This window comes from Hemiscyllium ocellatum, chromosome 38, assembly GCF_020745735.1.
Source record: "Hemiscyllium ocellatum isolate sHemOce1 chromosome 38, sHemOce1.pat.X.cur, whole genome shotgun sequence".
NCBI lineage: Eukaryota > Metazoa > Chordata > Chondrichthyes > Orectolobiformes > Hemiscylliidae > Hemiscyllium > Hemiscyllium ocellatum.
This window is the reverse complement of record NC_083438.1, coordinates 7,874,255-7,896,832: the sequence shown is the minus strand read 5'-3', so window position 1 is coordinate 7,896,832 and position 22,578 is coordinate 7,874,255.

Genomic DNA, 22,578 nt, shown 5'->3' with positions numbered 1-22,578 from the left:
TTCCAAGGTGGAAGACGACGCGCTCTTCCTCCAGACGAATCGTGGCTAGAATGTGGCATTGGAGGAAGCCAAGAACTTGCATGTCCTTTGAAGAGTGGCAGGGGGAGGCGAAGTATTCCGCCACAGGGAAGTGGGGTTGTTGAATGTGTGACGGAGCGTGTTCCCTGAACCGTTGTGCAAGTTGACGTCCTGTCATGTTTGCATGCACAGGATATTCTCCATCTGGTGTGGAAGGATCCTTTGCGGCTTTGGATTGAGGTGAGGAGGAAGTTGTTGGCACAGGTCTCATACCTTTTGCAATGGCAAGGGAAGGTGCCGGCAGTGGAAGGTGGCTTGTTGGGCTGTGGGAAGGGGAATGCGTGAAACTAACGAGGGTGTCGTGAAGGGAATGGTCTCTGCAGAATGCTGATGGGGTAGGGAGGGAAGTATATCTCTGGTGGTGTGGTCTGACTGTTGGTGGCAGAAATGGCGGAGGATGATGCGTTGTATCCCGAGGTTGGTTGTCTGGAAGGCGAGCATCAGAGGGATGCTAGAGTGTGCTACTGCACCCTCCTGCAGCCGAACCACTTCTTCGATGCTACCTATCCCTCTATTCCATCTTAGCACTGTTTGAAAAATTAGTCAGCATGACCTCGGTTCCTTCATGTGGACCATTAATGCCCAAAGCGAATTTTGTGGTCCGAACACTGAGTCCTGAGGAATACCACTTGTCATTGGATGCCATCCTGAGAAGGACACTTTTATCCCTACTCTCTGCTTTCTGTCAGACAGCCATGCATCTATCCAAGCTCGCACCTTGCCTGTAACACCAGGGGCCCTAATATTTCTCAATAGCCTCCTGCATGGCACCTTATCAATGGATTTTGGAGCAGCAGGTGGATAACATCTACGTTCCCTTTGGTCAAATCTGCTCGTTACTGGCTCAAAGTATTCCAGCAGGTTTGTCAGGCATGACCTCCCATTGATGGAACAATGCTGACTTTGCACTATTTTGCTAAATACTTCCAAGAAATCACATCCTTCACGATGGATTCCAGGATGTTACCCACAAACAAGATTAGGTGAATTAGTCTGTAATTTTCCACCTTCTGCCTAACTCCCTTATGAAAGGGATTGTCACGTTAGCAATTCTCCAGCCATTCCTGAGTTTAGTCATTCCTGAAAGATTACCATTTTCACTTTTACTACCTCTTCAGCTATCTCCCTTACAATGCTGGGGTGTAGTCCATATGGTTCAGGTGATTTATCCAAATTCAGGCCATTCAGTTTTCCAGCATGTTCTCCTTGGTGATTACCACCTTACTCAGCTCTGCTCTCTCACTCTGTTCAATTTTTGGGAAATTACTCGTGTCTTCCACCATGAACATTGATGCAAAGTTCCTCATGCATTTCTTTGTTTTCCACTACTGTCTCTCCAGCATCATTTTCCAGTGGTCCATATTCACTTTTGCCTCTTTTTTGCACTGCATATATCTAAAGAACCTCTTACAGTCTCGTTTCTATTACTGGTTAGCTTACCTTCATATCTAATCTTGTTTTGCCGTCTGTTAGTCTTTGTAAGTTTCCCATTTCTCTAGTTTCCCACTGCCCCTCACCACATTATACGCTTGTTATTTTGCTTGTATGCAATCCCTGACTTCCGTCGTCAGCCCTGGCTGCCTCATCCTCCCTGTACCATACCTCTATTCCTCGGCAAGAATACCTGCTGTGTCTCCTGAATTAATCTTGGAATCTGCTGCCATTGCTGTTCCCCTGTCTTTCATGCTTGACCCCTCTCCCAGTCAATCCTACCCAGCTTCTCCCTTATGCCTCCGAAGTTGCCTTTATTCAGCTGAAATACTGTTACCTCTCATTCTATCTTCTCTCTCTCAAATTGCAGAATAAAGTCAACCATGTTCTGTTCATTGCTTCCGAAGTTTACCTTCTGCCTAACCTCCATTACGAATCCTGTGTCATTAAATCCAGCATCATCTGTTCCCGAGTGGGCTCCATCAGAAATTGCGCCAAAAAACCATCTCAGAAACATTCCTAAAATTACGTTTCTTGCAAACCATTACCAATCTGATGTTCCCAGTTCCCCTACATACTGAAATCACCCATGATTACTGTACTTTGCCTTTTTCTACACATCTTTTCTATCTCCTGGTGTATCTTGTGCCCCAGCTCCTGACTACTCTTTGAAACCCTGCACAAGACTTCAACTGTGGTTGTCTTACCTTTGTGGTTCCTCAATTCTACCCACGCAGATTCTACACCCTCTGACCTTACTTCCTTTCTTACTATTGATTTAATCTCATTTCTTACTAAAAATGCAAATCCACTCCCTCTGCCCACCTGCTTGTCTTTTCGATAGGATAAATATCCTTAAATATTCAAATCGCCTTGCAGCCACATCTATGTGATGCCCATCACTTCATACCTGCCGATTTAGTTCTGCGCCACAAGCTAATTTACCTTATTCCTGATACAGCATGCATTCAGTTGTAACCCCTTCAGTTCTGCATTAACCGTCCCTCTTCTCATTGTCATTCATTTGTGCAGTGTGCTTGAAGTTTGATATGTTAAACTTTTCCAGATGCTCTATCCTATTTGTGTCTGTGCCGGAGATTTTAAAAACCTCTCCAGAGTTCTGTACTCTTACCTCCTCTTTTAATTCGGCTTTTCTAATTAAACCCCATAACTGCACCCCCAACACACACACACACACACACACACACACACACACACACACACACACACACACACACACACACACACACACACACACACACACACACACACACACACACACACACACACACACCCCTCTGTCTCCAGCCCCGGTTAGGATTCACTTGGACTCTGGATCCAACACGGTTCAGATGACGACTGTCCCATCGGAGCACATACCAAAATATCAAAACTACAAAAAGATAATATTGTTAAAATACACTTACTGTGTGGAGCTATATAAATTGTCATGTGAATTACAAAACCATGGAAGTGGTGTGCAAACTTTATCAATCATTATTTGACCCACAGCTGAGATCCTGATTTCCTCTCTGCCAGTGATTCCCTTCACTGAGATTCCACCCTGCATCTCACGCAGTGTCTAAAGGGGCTACAAGTTCCTGTTGGCCCAGAATATTTAAATTAATCCACCTTCTCCCTGGAACCAATCTATTAGTCTATTGGATTGTGTTGAGCTGTCAGCAACTCAGCTCTGGGATGTTATTGGCGATAAAGGACCTGGGATGACAGCCAGTATCAACATGGTGCTCACGGGGTATGGCACCAGACAAAGGGCTTGCAGTCTGCGAGTTTCTGAGAAAAGTTTCTGTGTATTTCTCCTCATGCTATCTCCTGATCTAACTTCACATTCGTCTGACACCCCTTGCTGTCACTCACTCTGTCGCTCCTTTTTTCACTCTGTTTATCTCACTTCACTGTCTCTCTCTCTCTGTTTATTTCTCTCCCTCTCAGTCTAGCTCCGATCATTCCCTCTATTTTCAAGTTATCAAGTTGGAGACGTCATGGACGCATGGTGGGCTGAATGGCCTCCTTCTGTGTTGTATTAATTATGAAATTCTCTGACCCACAGTAACAAGTTTTGGTGCCTGGAGAGACAAGCTGGTACAGTGAAGGACACAGTGGACATTTAACCATTATCTCTTCATATTTTCTGACATGCAGCGACATCAAAATATCTGTTGAAACAAACAGATTCCTCATATTAAAATCAATACACTTCTGACTGCCAGGCCACTGTGTTTAGTACCCTTTGTTTTTTTTTATGCTGGTCTTGGCTGTACTGAGATCAGTCTCCAACTCATCCTCAGTCACTGTACCTGTGGATCTATTCTGGGTTTCCACACACCCCTCCCCCACCGCCACCACACACTAGTTTAAACCATCGTAAAGGACAATAGCAAACCTGCCTGCCAGGTTGTTGCTGCCAGTTCAAGTCCACCCCGCCCATCTTGTGTATATCCTATCAAACCGGGAATCTCAATGATCCACATATCGGAGATTGTTATCAGTTCATGTGCATCCCGTCCTTCCTGTGTGTATCCTATTGACCCGTGAATCCCAATAATCCTCATATTGTAAATTGCTGCCAGTTCAGGTTCATACCGTCCTTTTTGTGTATATCCTACCGACTCGGGAATCCCAATTTCCACATATTGGAAGTGCTGCCTCCCCGACCAGCTCTTTGATCGTGTATTTAACTGTGTTACCTTACGATTCCAAACCTCACTCGCACGTGACATATTCTAATGTCTCCAAAATTAAAATATCCTTTCAGCACAACTCCAGGAAGGACTTTTCTTTAAACTGGATAGACTTGATAATAAAAACTTAAGTGTGATGTCAGGAAAGTGAGACCACTGAATCTGTCCAATGACCACCGGAACTGATATCTATCCCCGCCTCCAAACCTGTTTGACAAGGCATACATATGGACCATCTATTTGCAGATGGACGAGGATAAACAGAAGATTAGAAAATGTCAGAGCGGATGGCTGTATTTCAGCCTGTTTACTCAACTTTGCTATTCAGTTGGATTCTAGTTCTTCTGTTCCTTTCACTGGCAGGGTCTTTACCCAGCATCCCCAGCGGGTCAGAAAGTTCCCATTGACGTTGTGTGCAAAGTCCTGCGAAGGGAGTATCCAGTGCCAGGCAATGGTGTGTGGGGTGTCGTGGGGTGGCACAAGGAAAGGCTGCATGTAGTGACGATGGACTGAGGGAACTGAGAGAGATGAAATGGACATCCTCGGACACTGCCCTCAGGCAAGTGGCCGGGCAAGATTCCTAAACACCCAGAGGAACCCGCGAACCACGGCTGCTTTTACAAAAACCTGTCACATTTGCTGCATTTTTCCATCGAACAAAAGCAAAAATACTGTAGTTGGTAGAAATCTGATGCAAACACAGAGACATACTGTGAAGATGGAAAGAGTCAACACCCCCAACGTAGACACAGCAGACACGGGAAGAATGTACAAAGTCCACACTGACAGGGTCCAAGAGATTGGAAATGAACCCAGGTCCCTAGCACTGTGAGGCAGCATTACTGTGTCACCATGCTGGCCATTGCTGGATAATTGGGGATAGTATAGTTAAAAGCATAGATACTGTTCTCCGTGATCGGGATTAAGAGTCCTGAAGGTTGTGTTGCCTACATGGTGCTCGGGTTTGGGATATATCATCTGGGTTGCAGAACTTGGACCGGGAGGGGAATGATGCAGTGGTCAGGGTCCGTGTAGGTACCAACAGCTGGACAAACAAATAACAATGAGAAGTGTGACGGGTAATACAAGACTGAACTATTATATCAGAATGTATGCAGTATAAGGAATAAGGCAGATGAGCTTGTGACTTTACAGTGGGCTTTACAGTGACATCGCTGCAAGAGGATCAGGGATTGGGAGCAGAATATTCAATAATATTCATCCAGTCGAAAAGATAGGCAGTTGGGCAGATAGATAGAGTTTTCTCAGTATTAAGAATGCAATTGAATCAATAATTAATAAGAAATGAAATAAGGTCAGATGGTGTTGAATCTGTGTCGGTAGAATTGAGGAATCAAAAAGGTGGAAAAATACAGTTGGAGTTATATACAGCGAGCTGGGGTGTAAGATACACCAGGAGCTAGAAAGATCTGAAGGAAAGGCAAAGTTACAGTGATCATGTGGGATCTTATTATACAGAAGGACTGGGAATTCAGATTGATAGTGGTTGGCAGGTAAAGGAATTTGTAGAATGTCTACGAGATGGCTTTTGGAACAGCTTGTGCAGGCAGACTAGATGAGGGGAGCTTAAGGTGACAGTGATCATAATATGATTGAATTTACTCTGCAATTTCAGGTGGAGCAGTTAGAATTAGAAGTAACGGTATTACTGCTGAATAAAGGCCATTGCACAGACAAGAGTGTGGAGCTAGGTAGAATTGACTGGGAGACGGGCCCGGCAGGAAAGACAGTATAACAGCAATGGCAAAAGATTTTTGGAGTAATTCAGGATACAGTATAGATTTATCCTGAGGACAAAGAGGCTTGTATAGGGAGGATGGGACAACCATCGCTGACTAGGGAAGTCGGGTACAGCATAAAAGCAAAAGAGAAATGATATAATGTGGCAAAGTGCAGTGGGAAACCTGAGGATTGGAAAGTTTACAAAGACAAAACAGAGGGCAAACAAAATCAAATAAGGAGGGATATTATTAAATATGGGGGTAATCTAGCCAGTAATATAAAGGAAGACTTTAACAGTTTCTTTCAATATATGAAGTATAAAAGAGCGGCAAAAGTGAACATTGGACTGCTGGAAAATGATACTGGAGAGATAGCAGTGGGAATGAGAAAATCCCAAGGAATTGAATAATTACTTTGCATCAGCTTTCATGGTGGAAGGCACGAGTAACACCTTAAACATTCAAGAAGTTGAGGGGCCAGAGCTGAGTATGATGGCCCCCACCATGGAGAACATACTAGAAAAAATGTAATGGTCCGAAGGTGGGTAAATAACCATGACCAGATGTACTACATCCCAGTATTATAGGGGAGATAGCTGAAGAGGGAGTGGAGGCAATCGTAGTTATCTTTCAGGAATCACTAGAGAATGGAACGATCCCAGAGCACTGGAAACCCACGAGGGAGTAAGGAAAAAGACAAAAAAAAACACCCACCATGAATAGTTTATCCTCTGTCATGGGTAAGATCGTGGAATCCATTGTGAAGAATCAGATTTCTGAATAGTTGAAAGTGTTTGGTAAAATAGGGCAAAGTCGGAATGATTTCATCAAGGCAAATTAATGCCTGACAAATCTATTGTAATTCTTTGAAGAGGAAATGATCAGCTCGACCAAGCACAGCCAATGGATGTTATCCACCTGGAATTCAAGAAGGCCTTTGACAAGGTGTCACACAGGATATTACTGAGTATGATAAGGGTCCATGGTGTTAGAGGCAAGGTAGTGGCATGGATAGAAGCTCATCTGTCTGGCAGAAAGCAGAGAGTGGGGATAAAAGTGTACGTCTCAGGATGGCAGCCGGTGACAAGTGGTGATCCAGAATGCTCAGTGTTGGAATCATAACGTTTTACTTGTTACATTAACGAATCTAGATGAGGGAATTGAGGGCACTCTAGTTAGGTTTGCAAACGATACAAAGATAAGGAGATGGTCAGGTCGTATTGAGGAAGTGGAGAGGCTGAACAAGGATTGGACAGGTAAAGAGATCGTCAGATGCATTCCAACGTTGGAAAGTGTGAGGTCATGCACTTTGACACGAAGAATAGAGGCATGATCTATTTTCTAAATGGCGAGAAATTCAGAAATTTGAAGTGCAAAGGGACCTGGGAGTCCTAGTGCAGGGTTCTGTTCAAGGTCAGCTCGCAGGTTGACAGTAGTTAGGAGGGCAGTTGCAATTATTATTGGGAGCATTTACTCCGAAAAGAATTGAATATAAGAACTGACTGTATACGGCTCTGGTCAGACCACATTTGGAGTATTGTGCTTATTTTTGAGCTCCATATCTCAGGAAGGATGTACTGGTCCTGGAGCGTGTTTAGAAGATTTTCACGAGAATGGTCATCAGAATGAAAAGCTTGTTGCGTGAAGAATGTTTGAGTACTCTGGGTCTATACTTGATAAAGTTTGAAAGGATGAGAAGGAATGTAATTGAAATAGACAGAATACTGAATGACCTGGACACAGTGGATGTTAATAAGAATTTTCCATTGGACTATAATCCGAGGGCACAGCCTTAGATAAAAGCGATCACCTTTTAGAACCGTGATAAGGAGAAAGTTATTGAACCATAGAAGGGTGAATATTTGAAATGTATTGCCACAGAAGGCTGTGGAGGCAAGTCATTGAGTATATTTGAGAGGGAGATAGATAGTTTTTGATTATCCAGGGGATGAAGGCTTACGGGGAGAAGGTCGGAGAATGGGTTTGAGAAACCTATCAGCGATGATTGAAAGACGGAGAAGACCCGATGGGCTAACGGTCCTAATTTCTGCTCCAATGCCTTATAGTCTTCTGGTCTAAACCTTAAGGAAGTACCTTGCATCTCTGAGAAGATAGATACATGTTCTTCATGAAGGTCAGAAGCTTTTGGGAATAGTTAACTGATTTAAAAATGAATGTATTGCGGCTGCTGTCAGGGTGGTGGATAATATGACATTCAGTGCAGTATCACATACCAACTGCACTGTATTAATGTGGGGAGAGTATATTCAAAACTTGGACCTCTCCGTCTCTCTCAATGGGGAGTAGGGGTTGGGGTGGGTAGGCGTAACGTCCGCCCAAGCACTTAAACTATCCAGAATCATGCATCCTGAGCGAAATAGCAGTCATGGAATTTATCATCTTGCCATTGTCTGTTTAGAATATAAGGAGTGATTGCCCATCCCTCTCAGGGTTCAATGCAATCACCTCTTATTCTCTCACAGCACTACAGAACAACCTTCACTCACTCCTCATGGTGCCAACATCCCAGGGATTAATCTGGTGGAACTCCTCTTCTCTCTCTCTGTGGTAAGGAGATCACTCCATATAAAGGAAAGAAAATCTGCCCACAATACCCCAAATACTGCTTCAACAACACTCTCAGGTTTGTTCACAATAATTCCTTTCCCTCACTTAGCTGGCTCCATTTCTTTCGTGTGACACAGGAAACCATTCATTTACAATGCACTGCCACTGATGTAGAAGTTAAAAACATCCTCACATCTGTAGGTCAGCATTAATAAAGCCAGCACCAGAGGTGCCCATGGAGAGGGACATCACCCTTGGAAGAGACCCAACCACAAAGAATACATCTAAAACAGTGAATGGCTACCTAACTGAATGGAAATGAGTCGTTGGAGTATGGGATGCAGGCAGAGGAAGGGAGCTCCCTTACCTTTTGTTCTGTCCTCACAGGAACTGTGCAGCCCTGGTCAGGTCAGCATGTTATGCTGATCTTGAACTGAGTGGCTGATTCAGCTGTTCCACAGGACAATAAATAGACTGAATGAAATTCGAGCAGTCGAGAAGGCGTTCATGACTGTGTATTTCAATCAGGATTTAATGAAGGATGAGATTCCAGAAAAAAAAACATAAGCAATGAATGAAAAACAGGGTAACACAAGAAATGGCAGCTGAGTGCAACACATGGTTCCAAGTAGGTCTCATGGTATTACCAATAGATTATCAATCCAGAAAAATCAGCTCATGTTGTGGATCGAGGTTGAATCCCTCCCCTGCAGATGGTGAAAATTCAATTCAATAATGTAAAAATATTATTGGAATTAAAAATCTACTGCTGAGAATGAAATCATTGCCGATTGTCAGAAAACTCCACCTGGTTCTCTAATATCCTGCAATGAAGGAATCTTCCATCCTCCCCTGGTCTGGCTGACATGCAACTCCAGACCCAAAGCAATGTCATTGACTCCCAATCGCCCCCTGAAATGGTCTAATAAGTCATTCAGTTGTTCCAATCGCTACAAAGTTTCAAACAAATGAAACCGGATACCATGAGATCTATCTGGAACTACATGTTGTACTCAGCTGCCATTTCTTGTGTTACCCTGTTTTTCATTCATTGCTTACATTTTTCTGGAATCTCATCCTTCTTAAAATCCTGATTGAAATACACATTCATGAACGCCTTTTCGAATGCTCGAATATATAAAGATAAAATGTTCATCTGCTGAAGCTTCCAAACAGAAATACTTGCGTGCCAGATAGCATAAACAGCAAGGGACAGCCAGAGCTTAGCGATCACAGAATCAATGCATCAGAATTAAGCTCTGCAATCCTGCTAATCCGATCGTAAGTGGTGGCGGACGATCAAAACACTCACCGGAGTAGGAGTCTCCACAAATATCCCCAACCTCAATGATGGAAGAGCCCAGCAGATCCGTGCAAAATATAATGCTGAAGCTTTCGTTGCAATCTTCGGTCAGAAGTTTTGAGTGGATGATCCATTTCTGCCTCTTCCAGTGGTCCCCATCATTACAGATTGCAGCCTTCAGGAAATTTGATTAGCTGATATCAAGATACAGTTGTCGGCACTGGATACTGCAAAGGCTATGGGCCCTGATAACATACTGGCAATAGTCCTGAAGACTTGAACTCCAGAATATCCCGCTCCCTTAGCCAAGCTGTTCCAGTATGTTTGCAAACCGACAATGGGGAAAAACAGCTCACGTGTGTTCTGTACAAAAACGCAGGAAAAATTCGACCCAAATACTGCCTTATCAATCTACTTTCCATCATCAGTAAAATGAAGGAAGGTGTCATCAACAGTGCTAGCAAGCAGCACCTGCTCAAAACTAACCTGCTCAGTGATGCCCAGTTTGGGGTTTGCCAGGGTCACTCAGTTCCTGATCTCACAGCCTTGGTTCAAACATAGAAAAAGGAACTGAAGTCCAGCCCTTGACACCAAGGCTGCATTCTGCCAAATATGACATCAAGGACCCCAAGCAAAAACGGTATCGAGGGCCAACACTCCATTATTGGAGTCATAACTGACAGATAGGAAGATGGTCATTGTTGTTGGAGGTCAGTCATCTCAGCTCCAGAACATCTCTGCAGTAGTCCCTTAGAATAATGCCCTAGGTCCAAACATCTTCAGTTGCTTGAACAATGACCTTGCTTCCATCATGAATTCAAAATTGGGGATATTCGATGATGACTGAACAATATTCAGCACCATTTGCAAATGCTCAGATACGGAAGCAGGCCATGCCCAAAGCAACAATATCTGGGCAATATCCAGGCTTGGGCTGGCAAGTGGCAAGTAACATTTGCACCACATAACATCAGATTATGACTGTCATCAATAAGAAACTATATAACCACTTTGTATTCAGCAGCATTATCATCACTAAACTTCCCCACTATCAATATCCTGGGGGGTATCATTTATCAGAAACTCAACCGGACTCGCCACGTGAATATAAGAGCAGATCAGAGGCTAGGAATACTGTGTGAGTGACTCACCTCCTGACTACCCAAATCCTATCCATCATCTACAAGGCACAAGTCAGGAATGAGATGGAATGTCCTCAGTTGCCTGAATGGGCGCAGCCCCAACAACACTAAAGAATCTTGACACAATCCAGGACAAAACAGCCCATTTGATTTGCACCACATCCAGAAGCATTCATTCCCTTCACCACGGTCACTCAGGAGCAGCAGTGTGCACTATGGAGACATACTCAAAGATCCTCAGACAGCTCCTTCCAATCTCACGAACACTTCCATCTGAAATGACAAGACCAGTAGACCTTTGGGAACACCACCACCTTCAACTTCTCCTCCAAACGAGTCAACATCCTGATTTGGAAATATATCGCCGTTCCTTCACTGTTGCTGCGTGAAAACCCAGGAATTCCCTCTTTCGTCACTACTGGGTCACCGCACAGCAGGTAGGTTGTAGCAGTTCGAGAAGGCAGCTCAGCACCACCTTCTCAAGGGCAACTGGGGACGGGCAAGAAATGCTGGGCACATCCACGGATGCCCATATCCAAAAAAGACTTGTAAAAAATAGTTCCAAGCTGAGCATCTCGAAGGGACAAGTTATCTGATTTGAACACGAACAGGAAACCAATCTTTCTAATATTAAACATTTTAGACTTTTCGCTGACTTATTGTTGCTGAGTGCTGTGGTTAAATTGCATCTGTTCTAGTTAAATCAACAATACTGGCGTAACAAGATCAATCCATCGAAAATACCAGACAGAAAATGACAATCATCGTAGAGAGAATGTACTCCCGCCAGATGAGACTCACTGATAGCAGCTCATATTCAAAATATTAATGGAATACTGGCTGACACTGAATCCTCCCACGGTCCATATCACAGGGGTTACCATTGACCAGAACGTGAAGTCAAATCAGCATCCAAATGCAAGGGTTACAAGAGCAGGTTAGAGATTTACAAGTCTATACTGAATAATAGACCCTATGACCTAAACGGCATGAGGTATAGCAATAGATTTAGGCCATTCAGTCCATTCCTTCACTCTGATATTGTGCCATTTTGTCATTGTCTCTATGAAAAGTGGAAATATCTTCTACATACTGACTGTATCAATCTTTTCAGTAATCCATTAGTTTCAGTCAGATGCCCCCCCCCCCCCCACCCCCACCCTCCACCATTCTTCTACATTCCATCATGTACACACATTGCCGTTCATATGAAAAGTCGTCATCCCCAGGATGGATCACCTCCAACACCAGCAGATCTTTCTCCAGAGATAGTGTCCAAAACAGCTTACAATTGGCCAAATGCTGTCTGTCCATAGCCCATTACATTCTCAGCAGTATGTCTCCCGTCTTGCATTCTTGCTCTCTTGAATTGAATGCGAAGATTGCTTTTGCTTTCCTAACCTCCAACTGAACATGCACGTTAACCATAAGAGAGGATGAGTGTTTCAAAATGCTTTTGTGCTACAGATTTAATGGATCCTATTAGCACATAGTGTCTCCGCTATTCTGCCTCCCAAAGTGCATACTCTCACACGTTCCCATACTGTGTTCCATCAGCCACGTGTTTTCCCACAGTCCTAAACTGTTCAAGCCTTTCTGCAGCTTCCCCACTTCCTCAATATCATCTGCAAACCTAGAAAAACTGAACTCAAGTCCCTTGTTCAGTTTTCTCATATGTAATATATTTCCTGGCTCCCTAAGGACCGTTCACCATCTACAAGGCACAACGGTCAAGGTGCTTGACTCAAGTCAGGTTGAAGCAGTGGCTTGACTTGAATTACACCTGTGAAGTCTTCACTCCCTGCACCACTGACTCTCAGTAGAAGTACACCCTACCTCCTTGTGTTGTGAGTTTACCTCATTATGGCGTAGAATTCCAGTCTATTGATGTCACTCCGTCTCAACACTAACTGAGTGGTGCTCACACCAACCATGTCACTGAGTATTGATGACGATGGAGGGAGATCGGCGACGGGATATCTATGATAAATAACTGTGTGACTGCCAGGCTGAAACCAGCCTCTGATATACCTGTGCCTGCTGTCACCTCTGCAGGCATGATCAGTCCTCCTGCAGGTCAAATAATGGAAAGCAACGGGCCTGGATAGTGTTCCCAGCTGAGCACTCAGATCTTGTGAGGACCAACTGGCAGAGGTATTAACATACAATTTAAGTCTTTCCCTCCACAAGCTCAAGTCCCAATCTGCATCAACCTCGTAAGTGAGAAAGCTCATGCTTTAATGACTTGATGATTACCGCCCAATGGCTCTAACCTCAATAAACATGGAGTGATTTGAAAGGCTGGTTATGGCCCACATCACCTCCAATCTCTCAGCCTAACTTGATCCCATTTAATATGCCGACTAATGTAACGGGTCCACAACAGATGCCATACCCCAAGCCCTGGCACTCATCCCTAGGACATCTGGACAACAAAGACACCTATACCAGACTCCTGCTCATTGACGACAGCTCCACCTTAAACATCATTATCCCCTCCAGACTGATCTCAAAATTCCGTGACCTTAGTCGCGGCTCCACCCTCTGCAACTGGATTCCCCAGTTTCTGACCCACAGACCACAATTAGTGAAGATAGGTATCTGCACCTCCGCCACAATAACACTCAACACTGGAGCTCCTGGAGGATGTGTCCCCAGCCCCCTACTGTACTGCCTGTACACACACAGCTGTATCCTCAGCCCCCTACTGTACTCCCTGTATATGCACAGTTGTGTACTCACCCCCGACTGTATAGCCTGTACACCAAGAGATGTGCCCTCAGCCCCCAAAATGTACTCCCTGTACACATATAGCTGTGTCCTCATCCCGCTCCTGTACTCCCTGTACACACATTGCTGTGTCCTCCGGTACACACGTGACTGTGTTGCCAAATTCCAAACAATGCTAACTGTAATTTTGCTGATGACATCAACAAAGCAGGAGGGATATCAAACAACGATGAGTCTGAACACAGAAAGGAGATAGTGGGTTTGGTGGCATGGTGAAATGATAATAGCCTCCCTCTCAAATTCGGCAAAAGTAAAGAACTGATCATTGAATTTCGAACGAAAGGAGGGGAACAAGCCACTATCTCCATCAACAGTCGAGAGAGTGCAGAGCGTCAAGTCCCTCGGAGTGATGATAACTGGCAACCTACCCTGGACTTCCCACATAAGTATGACAGTCAAGATAGTTCAAAACGTCTCTCCTTCCTCACTTGGCTCAGGATATTTAGCATGCACTACTTCGACAGATGCATTATTGTGAACATACTGTCCGAGTGCGTAATGGCCTGGTACGGCAACACTCCGCCCAGGACCATCAGAAACTACAGAAGATTGTGTTCACAGCCCAGACTATGACGGACTCCAATCTCATTGACTCGATTTCCACGGCCCATTGACGCACAAAGGCTGCCAACATCTATCCAAGATTATTGAGGGAAGAGAGAGAGGAAATAGCTGGGGGCATAACAGATATCATTGTCGCATCCTTGAACACAACTGAGGTCCCGGAGGACTGGAAAGTTTCTAATCGCCCTGTTTAAGAAGGGTAGCATGAATAATCCAGTTAATTATAGACCGGTGAGCCTGACGTCTGGGGTAGGAAAGCTGCGAAAGAAGATACTGAGGGATAGGATCTATTCTCATTTGGATGAAAATGGTCTTATCAGTGAGATGCAACATGGTTTAGTGCAGGGAAGGTCATGTCTTACTAACTTAATAGAATTATTTTAGGAAGTGACAAAGTTGATTGATGAGGGAAGGGCTGTAGATTTCATGTACATGGACTTCAGGAAGACGTTTGATAAGATTTCCCATGGTCAGGTTATGGAGAAAGTGAAGTCACATGGTGTCCAGGGTGTGCTAGCTACATGGATAAAGAACTGGCTTGGCAACAGGGGACAGGGCGTAGTAGGCGAAGGGAGTTTCTCAAAATGGAGAACTGTGACCAGTGGTGCTCCATTTAAGATGTTTCCGGAAAGATACATGAATGGGCAGGGAACATAGGGATACAGACCTTTAGAAAATAAGATACAGGTTGAGATAGAGGATTTGAATCGGCCCAGCCTTGGGCAGCCAAATGGCCTGTTCCTGTACTGGAATGGTGTTTGTTCTAACATTACCAAAGACCCATCATATCCCTGGAAAGATCTCCCACAACCTCTTCCATCAGGCTATAAGATACAGACGCTTGAAAACACGGAGAAGTAAGTTCAGGAACAGCTTCTTCCTAGCTGTTATTAGACCGATGAATGGACTCTCTAATCTCAGATAATGCTGATTTTGTTCATATTGACCTCGCCTAGCGCACGCCCTGTGCAGCGTAACTTATATGCCTCTCAGACATGTTTTACAGCCATCGTTCAGTATACCCATGCTTACCTTGATCCATGATCTGCCTGGACATCTTGGAACAGGACAAAATAAATCCTCACCTCCCTACCCCCATCTCCCTCCAGTGCTCAGGCCGAGGTCTCTCCAGTCATCACCCCCAGCTCCTCCCATTCCGCCCAGCTCCCCTGACCCTATCCCCAGCTCCCTGTAACCTTTGTCCCTCACAGTTCCTCTCACACTGCCTATTTCCCTGTGTTTTCCTTTTCCCTGCCTTCTGTTTCTTTCCCTGAACCTATTATCTTCCCTTCTCCCTGCACATATGACTGTTTGTTTCCTTGTTTTGTTTCCTTTCTCTCTTTGACTGACTGTCCATCTGTTTCCCTCACTGTGTTCTCTCTCTCCTTCCCTTTGTTTCTGTCTCTCCTTCGTTGTGATGGTGATGGCTTCTCTTTTCGTTTGAAGCAGGTAATGGCTCATTGGTTCGATGTTGACAATACAATACACTCAACAGGGTTTTGGTAGAGAGGACAGAACTTAGAATTATCAGTTAAATTTCAATTGTTGTCAAAACAGCAACCAGAACGTGGGTATCCATTTCACAGCCAATTGTTACATCTAACTATTTTGAATTCGCCCGACTCCCAGTGCTCTGCATACTGGCAACTCAAAGCATTCTATTCGGGTGCATAATGACCGGACATGGTAACTGCTGTGTCTAGGACCATAAGAAACTACAGACAGTTGTGTGCACAGTCCTGACCATCACAGAAGACAACCTTCCGTCCATTTATACTTGTCATTGTCGCAGAAAGGCTGGCAACATCAAAGATCTCTCCCAAGCTAGTAATGATCTCCTACAACCTCTTCCAACAGGGGGGAGACACAGAAGATTGAAAACATGGACTGGCATGCTCAGGAACACTTCCTTCCCTACCATTATTAGACTGAATAACTGACATCTCTCACTTTTCAAATAATATTACTCTTATTATTGTCGATCTTACTTTGCACACCTCTTGTGAAACTGTAACTGTGTATGCCTCACTCTGTCCAAGGACCCTGTGATCTCTGTTTTCTTGTTTACTCACATGTGCCTTCATTACAATAAAAACAAACCTTTCCATTGTACATTTGACTAAAATAAATGAAACCAAATCAGATCAAACACGTGGACTGCAGGGGCTCAAGGTCTTCTCAAGGGCAACTGGAAAAATGAACTAATTCTGCCCGTCAGAGATACCCACATCTAATTAATAGATATACGAAGATGACCACACTTAGGGAGATAGAGGGAATCAAATCGCCTTAAACATGATCTTAGATGTACACAGGTTTCCCTCACTATTTGTAAGTAGAGTGTCCCTACAAAATCGTTCACAAGCTGATATGGTGTAAAGTGCAGTAGCACTAATTTATATGGGAAAAATTTTAGCTTTCTTCGTAAAAGTGAAAATCCTGTTCGGATTTCTTTTGTTTAGCGAAACAATGTCAAAATGTAAGTCATTCAGAAAGGGAAGTGGCGAAAAGTGAACTTTTGAAAAGTAGGGGATACCGGTATTTACAAGGGCATGATGTTCAGGAAGATGGGAAAGGCGAAAAATAGATGAGGTGAATCTCACATTTGATTTCCAGCCCAGCTGATCATCATTCTCTTTGCTCTTTTTCTTCTGCATCTTTCTTTCCCTATTGATTCCTCCTCCCCTTCAAATCACACTTCCCTGTCAACAGTATTAATCACACTCCTTTCCTGCTTTCAGTTCAGGAAAGTTTCCCACCACTTCCTGTTTGTTGCTTTGCATTTCTTGGAAATTTCAGATTTTCAGCATGTTCCCTTATTTGATTTTACCTTCATTTTTTTTTTAATCCGTGGAATGTTGGCATCTCTGCCAAGGGCAGCATTTGGTGACCATCACTAGTTGCCCTGACTCTGAGGCCATTCAACAAGCCAATATAAAGTTAAGCATATTGCCATGGGTCTCAAGTCACAATTAACCCTGACCGGATAATAACACTAGATTTCTTTACCGAAAGTGATCAGTGAAAGAAAAAGGTTTTCAGACAAAATGTTGCTTTTATGCTTGTTTTTCGTGAAATTCACTTTTGTTCCAATTCTTATCATTTTAAAATAAAATTCTGTCATCAGCTGTGGTAGGACTTGAAACAAATAACTTGAAACAATATATTTTGTTTAATAAGATTTGCTTCTGAAATGCATCTAGCGACATTCCTACATTCATACATTGTCCTAATCATGAAGTAACGTCCAAGACAAGAACAATTTTATGTTTGAAATATTTGTAATTATGAAAGTGGTCATCAGAGAGCAAAAGACATTAAGTCTTAATTTTACCAACGTGCAGCCAATGGTTTGTTCAGCCACAGCACTGACGCAGAGATGGAGATTGGGGATATTGTGAGCTGGGAGTGGACAGGTTTGGTGAGAGAGAGAACAGGAGACATAAATCAGTTCCGGGCAAAAAGGATCTCGAGGTTGTGCACAGTTTTGTTCGCAGATGTTTGTGAGGGAGTGGTCTGCAATTCATAGATAATGAATGGAGACTGCAATTGAAACTGTAGACAATAGTTTCTTTCTCTGACAAATATAGATAACAGAAATTGCAACGAGGTTCTAATTTGTTTGCAGGATAAATGAATGGAGAGAGGTAGAGAACACCAACAATAGCGATAATAAGTTAGTAGCACACCCTCCACCCCGCCCAGAATAATCATCAGCACTGCTGATATCCGATATCCGAAATTCCCAACAGGGAGAAATCTTGAAAAGACTCAAGAAAAAAACCTCCTCTCCATTGTTGTAATGTTCCAATCCGCTATTCTCAGATTCGGATCTGTCCTCTCTCTGTCTACGCAGCTGTTGATCTCTGCTACTGTTGCACTTGATGCATCTGCTACTACAGTGGGATAGCGCACTGAATGAAGCCCTTCACCAATAGGAGAGGGAAACCCTCCAGTGACACAGTTACATTCCATGGAGACTGACATCAATCACAGTCCCTGAGCAAACAGTCCCAGCTTTCAATCCAGCACATTCAGTTCACAATATGACTTGACTGGACTGCATGTTGACATTGGTGGCTATTGGTCAAATCTGCCATCACCAATTGCTCTAGTGAAGTCAGTTGTGAGGGAGAATGATAGATGTTATCTTTTCGTAGGCTAGAGGATTTTGCTCTGTTGTCCGTTTACTATGCTGTAACCATGTCTCCCCAAATCCACCCTACCCCCCTAAACGAAACACAGCCAGGATGTTGTTACTGTGCTGATCTCTCCTCCACGGGAACAAACGCCAGCCAACAGACTGTCACTGGGCACGTTTGCCCTGAATATTGACAGGAAGTGTGGACTTCTCTGAATGTTCTTCTCGCTGCTCGAATATGATGTGACACTGTTCTGAAAAAGTCATATTGGAATCAAAGGTTAATTCTGTGTATCTCTGCTCAGAGAGTGCCAGACCTGCTGAGTTTCCCTCTATCAATTTTTTTTCTTTCTGAACTGTGACAAATTGACTGATCTGAACGATACAAACAAAACTGCTACTCAGTTGAATCTCAAGTAATTTATAACCAAAAGAGAAAATGCTAAAAAATCTCAGCAGGTCTGGCCGCATCTGTAAGGAGAGGAAAGAGCTGACGTTTCGACTCTAACTGCCTCTGTGCAGAGAAACCAGAATTAAAGTTTCTAGTTCAGTGGCCCTCCCTCAGAACGGATGGTAGCCCTGAAAATATTGATTTATATACAGAAGAGGCTGAATAGCTGTTAATGGAGACTGTTAGTAGCTTAAAATAGGCGGTGAGTAATGGAAGGCTAAGTGAGTACTAGGCCTGGTGGTATGGGTAGGGGGCATTGAGCAGTTCTGCAAGGTCCGCCCACGGAAAATGAGGTGTTGTTCTTCCAGCTTGCGTTGAAATGTCCTGGAACACTGCAAGCAAGCCCGATACAGAGATATTGGCCAGGGAACAGGATGGGATATTAAACTGGCAGGCAACTGGAAAATTACGGTCTTTTGCATAGGTACAGCTTGGATATACTGTGAAGTGCTCACCCAGTCTACCTTTAGTTTCCCCAATGTAGAGCAGATCACAATGTGAGCAGCGAATGTAGTAGACTGGATTGTGGGAAATGTTGTTAGGATGCAGCTTCACCTGGAAGGTAGTTTGGGCCCTTGGATAGTGAGGACGGAGGAGGTAAATGGGAAAGTGTAACGCCTCCGGCAGGGGAAAGTGAGGTGGAACTGTGGTGGGGGGTGGGGAGTTTAGGGGAGGTGTTGGCAGTGAATAACGAGCAGACCAGGGTGTCCTGGAGGAAATGGTCACTTCAGAAGGCGGAAAAGGGAGAGGAGGCAAATATGTCTCTGGTGGTGGCATCTCGCTGGAGGTGGGGGAAATGCAGACTGTTGATCTTCTGCATGTGAATGTTGGTGAGATGGTAGGTAAGGACAGGGAGAACTCTAACGCTGTTGCAGGAGGGAGGAGAGAGGGTGAGGGTAGAAGTGCAGGAGGAGGGTCAAACTGGTTGAGGGCCCTGTCGACAAAAGTGCTGGGGAATTCTCGGTTGAGGACGAAGGTGGACATTTCAGAGGCTACATTTTTGAAGTTGACATCATCAGAAGCAATGCGGTTGAGAGGGAGAAACTGGGGGAATGGAATGGAGTCTTTGCAGGAAACAGGGTGTAAGGGTGTATACTCCAGGTAGCTGTGGGAGTCGTAGGCTTAGTAATGAATATCAGTGACCTGCCTATCCCCAGAAATAGAAGCAGAGATGTCGAGGAAAGAAAGAGAGGGGTCAGAGATAGACCAGGTGAAAATGAGGAAGGAGTGCAAATTGGAAACAATGAACTTTTCCAATTCTGGACAAAAGAAAGGCGCAACAGCTAAGATATCATCTACGTATCGGAGAAACATTTGTGGGTGGGGGCAGAAAACAACTGGAACAAGGAATGGTCTACGTACCCCATGAAGGAACAGGTATAACATGGGTCCATGTGTGTATCCATGCACCCTCTTTGTATGGTAGGAGCAGGCTGAAGCAATGGGTCTGCCCAGGCAGTTCTGTTTGTGGATTTTCAGGAGGACATAAAAGCGAGCTCTGCTATCAGAGGACCATCAGCTTCGGGACTATTAGGTGGGGGCGAGTGGGTGGGAATCTCCATATGAAATGTTGTCAGATTTAGTTAATAAAATGGCCTGATGTGCCATGGCAGGGTTATGGAGCAGCAGGTGATATGTGGAGGTATCTGAGAGCTGGCACTCAGCCTCTGAAATGGAGAGGTGAGTCCACCAGATTACAGCAGCACCACCTTTATCGACACAGGCTTAATAACACAATCAGGGTTGGATCGAAGCATACAACATACAGTCTGTTCAGAGAGTGATAGGTGGTGTAGGGTGAGGGTATGCAAAGAAATTAAAACAACCAGTGTCACATTGAAAGTTCTCAAATAAACAGATTGAATCAAAGTAAACGCCAGAGGAATGGGTCCAGGTGGAGGGAGAGTGTTGGAGCTCAGCGAAGGATTCATGGAATGGTGAGTGGACTCTTGTCCAAAGAAGTGGACACCGAGGAGAAGACGGTGGAAGAGACGTTCAATATTATGTCAATCCTGAAATTCATTAAAGTTGGGGCACAGAGGAATAAAGCTGAGACGTTTGCTGAGTACAGAACATTCAGCATTACAGCGTGGCAGTTTAGGAGGGATGGTGAATACACGACAGGAGGTGGCCTTGGGGGAGAGGATGGACTCAGAGCGCAGGGCATAGGTGGGATGGCAGGTTCTAGAGCCTCGTACGCATCTCTAAGTTATTGTAGCCTTTATATAGCTGGCGAGCACAGCGAATGAGCTGGAGAATGAAGTAGAATTGGGGAATGGTGCAGCCTTGAGCCAATGTGATGAGATGCTGATGGAGAGAAAATGTTGATCTCAGTGGCAGTGACATCGCACGATCAGTCCTCATAAAGTAACTGATTGAAAATAATCGGAATCGTTATCTTATTGTAATGCTCTGATTTCATTGGGGTGGCACTCAAACAACAAGGTGTTAGTTTTCTGAGACTTTAGACCAAATCGTGAAAGCAAATGATGTTATTAATAAGACAAATCCATCCATGGTTTTGGAAGGCAGTAGCAAAGGCAGAGTTTATTTGTCATTCCCAATTGCTCTAGGGAAGGTGTCATTGTTCAATGAGGAAATTACCAGCACAGAATTTCCTCTGATTCCCGTTAACCACAGTTTTCTGAGGGTTAATGATGCTACATGAGTCAAATATTACTTTGATGCAAGGGAAGTTACGCTGATCTCATCTCTAATGACATTGGAAAATCAGTTAAAATGGTAAAGAGCAAAATGATAGAACACGGCTTATTTGATCAATGTGGTCACTGTCCTCACAATTTTTAAGGAAAAACTGATGCATGGTCGTCTGATTCTGAGGAGAGGTTTGTCCTATTTGTGATGAGGCTGTTTGGTTAAGCGCTGTGACATAGAGTCAGAAATAAAGTTCCACTCTCTATGGGGAACAGAACCATCATGTTCACGGTGCATTGGAGTGACCGACACACACTATTGTCTGTTCCAATTTGACATTGATCACCTCAATCTCATCATCCACTAAAGACCAATAGCAGCACAGAAGGCAGCAGTTCCCATCACCCCAGTTGGAAAGCAAAAACGGAAAGTAATGGCCAGTGGAAGTGGGAGTAACTAGGGAACTGGTGTAACTTACAGTGGGAGTGGGAGAAGAACGATGTGAAGAGATATCATCAATGGAAGAGTATGTAGCAGCAGAAGGGGTAATGCAAGGGAAGTAGGAGTGCAAAAAAAGGAGTAGAAAGGCGGAGGAAGAATGGCCAATGAAGTTTTAGTGACTGGGAAAAACTTGCCTTAGCAAAACTGAGGTTGGGTGAAAAACATCACTGTTCAGGAAAATTGGGATCTGGTCCCAGTGAAAATTATGATTTGATGTATTTCTTTTTCTGTCACTTGATTCTTGGTCAGATTGCACATTCACTCTGTATGCTGTCTCAACATTTTTGATTTTTTTTAAACAGTATGTATTTGCTTCCAATTCAAGGTAGACATGAGAATATGAATTGATCTCCTGCAGTTTGTCCATAACGTAGCATTTAATTGAATATTTATCCACATCACATTAGCTGATTCAAGCAATGAATCAGTGTCCATCCTGCAGATGAAAAACCTCAGCTCCTACTATTGATAAAAAGAACAGCGCCACACGAATGGCTAATGTTCCAGCGC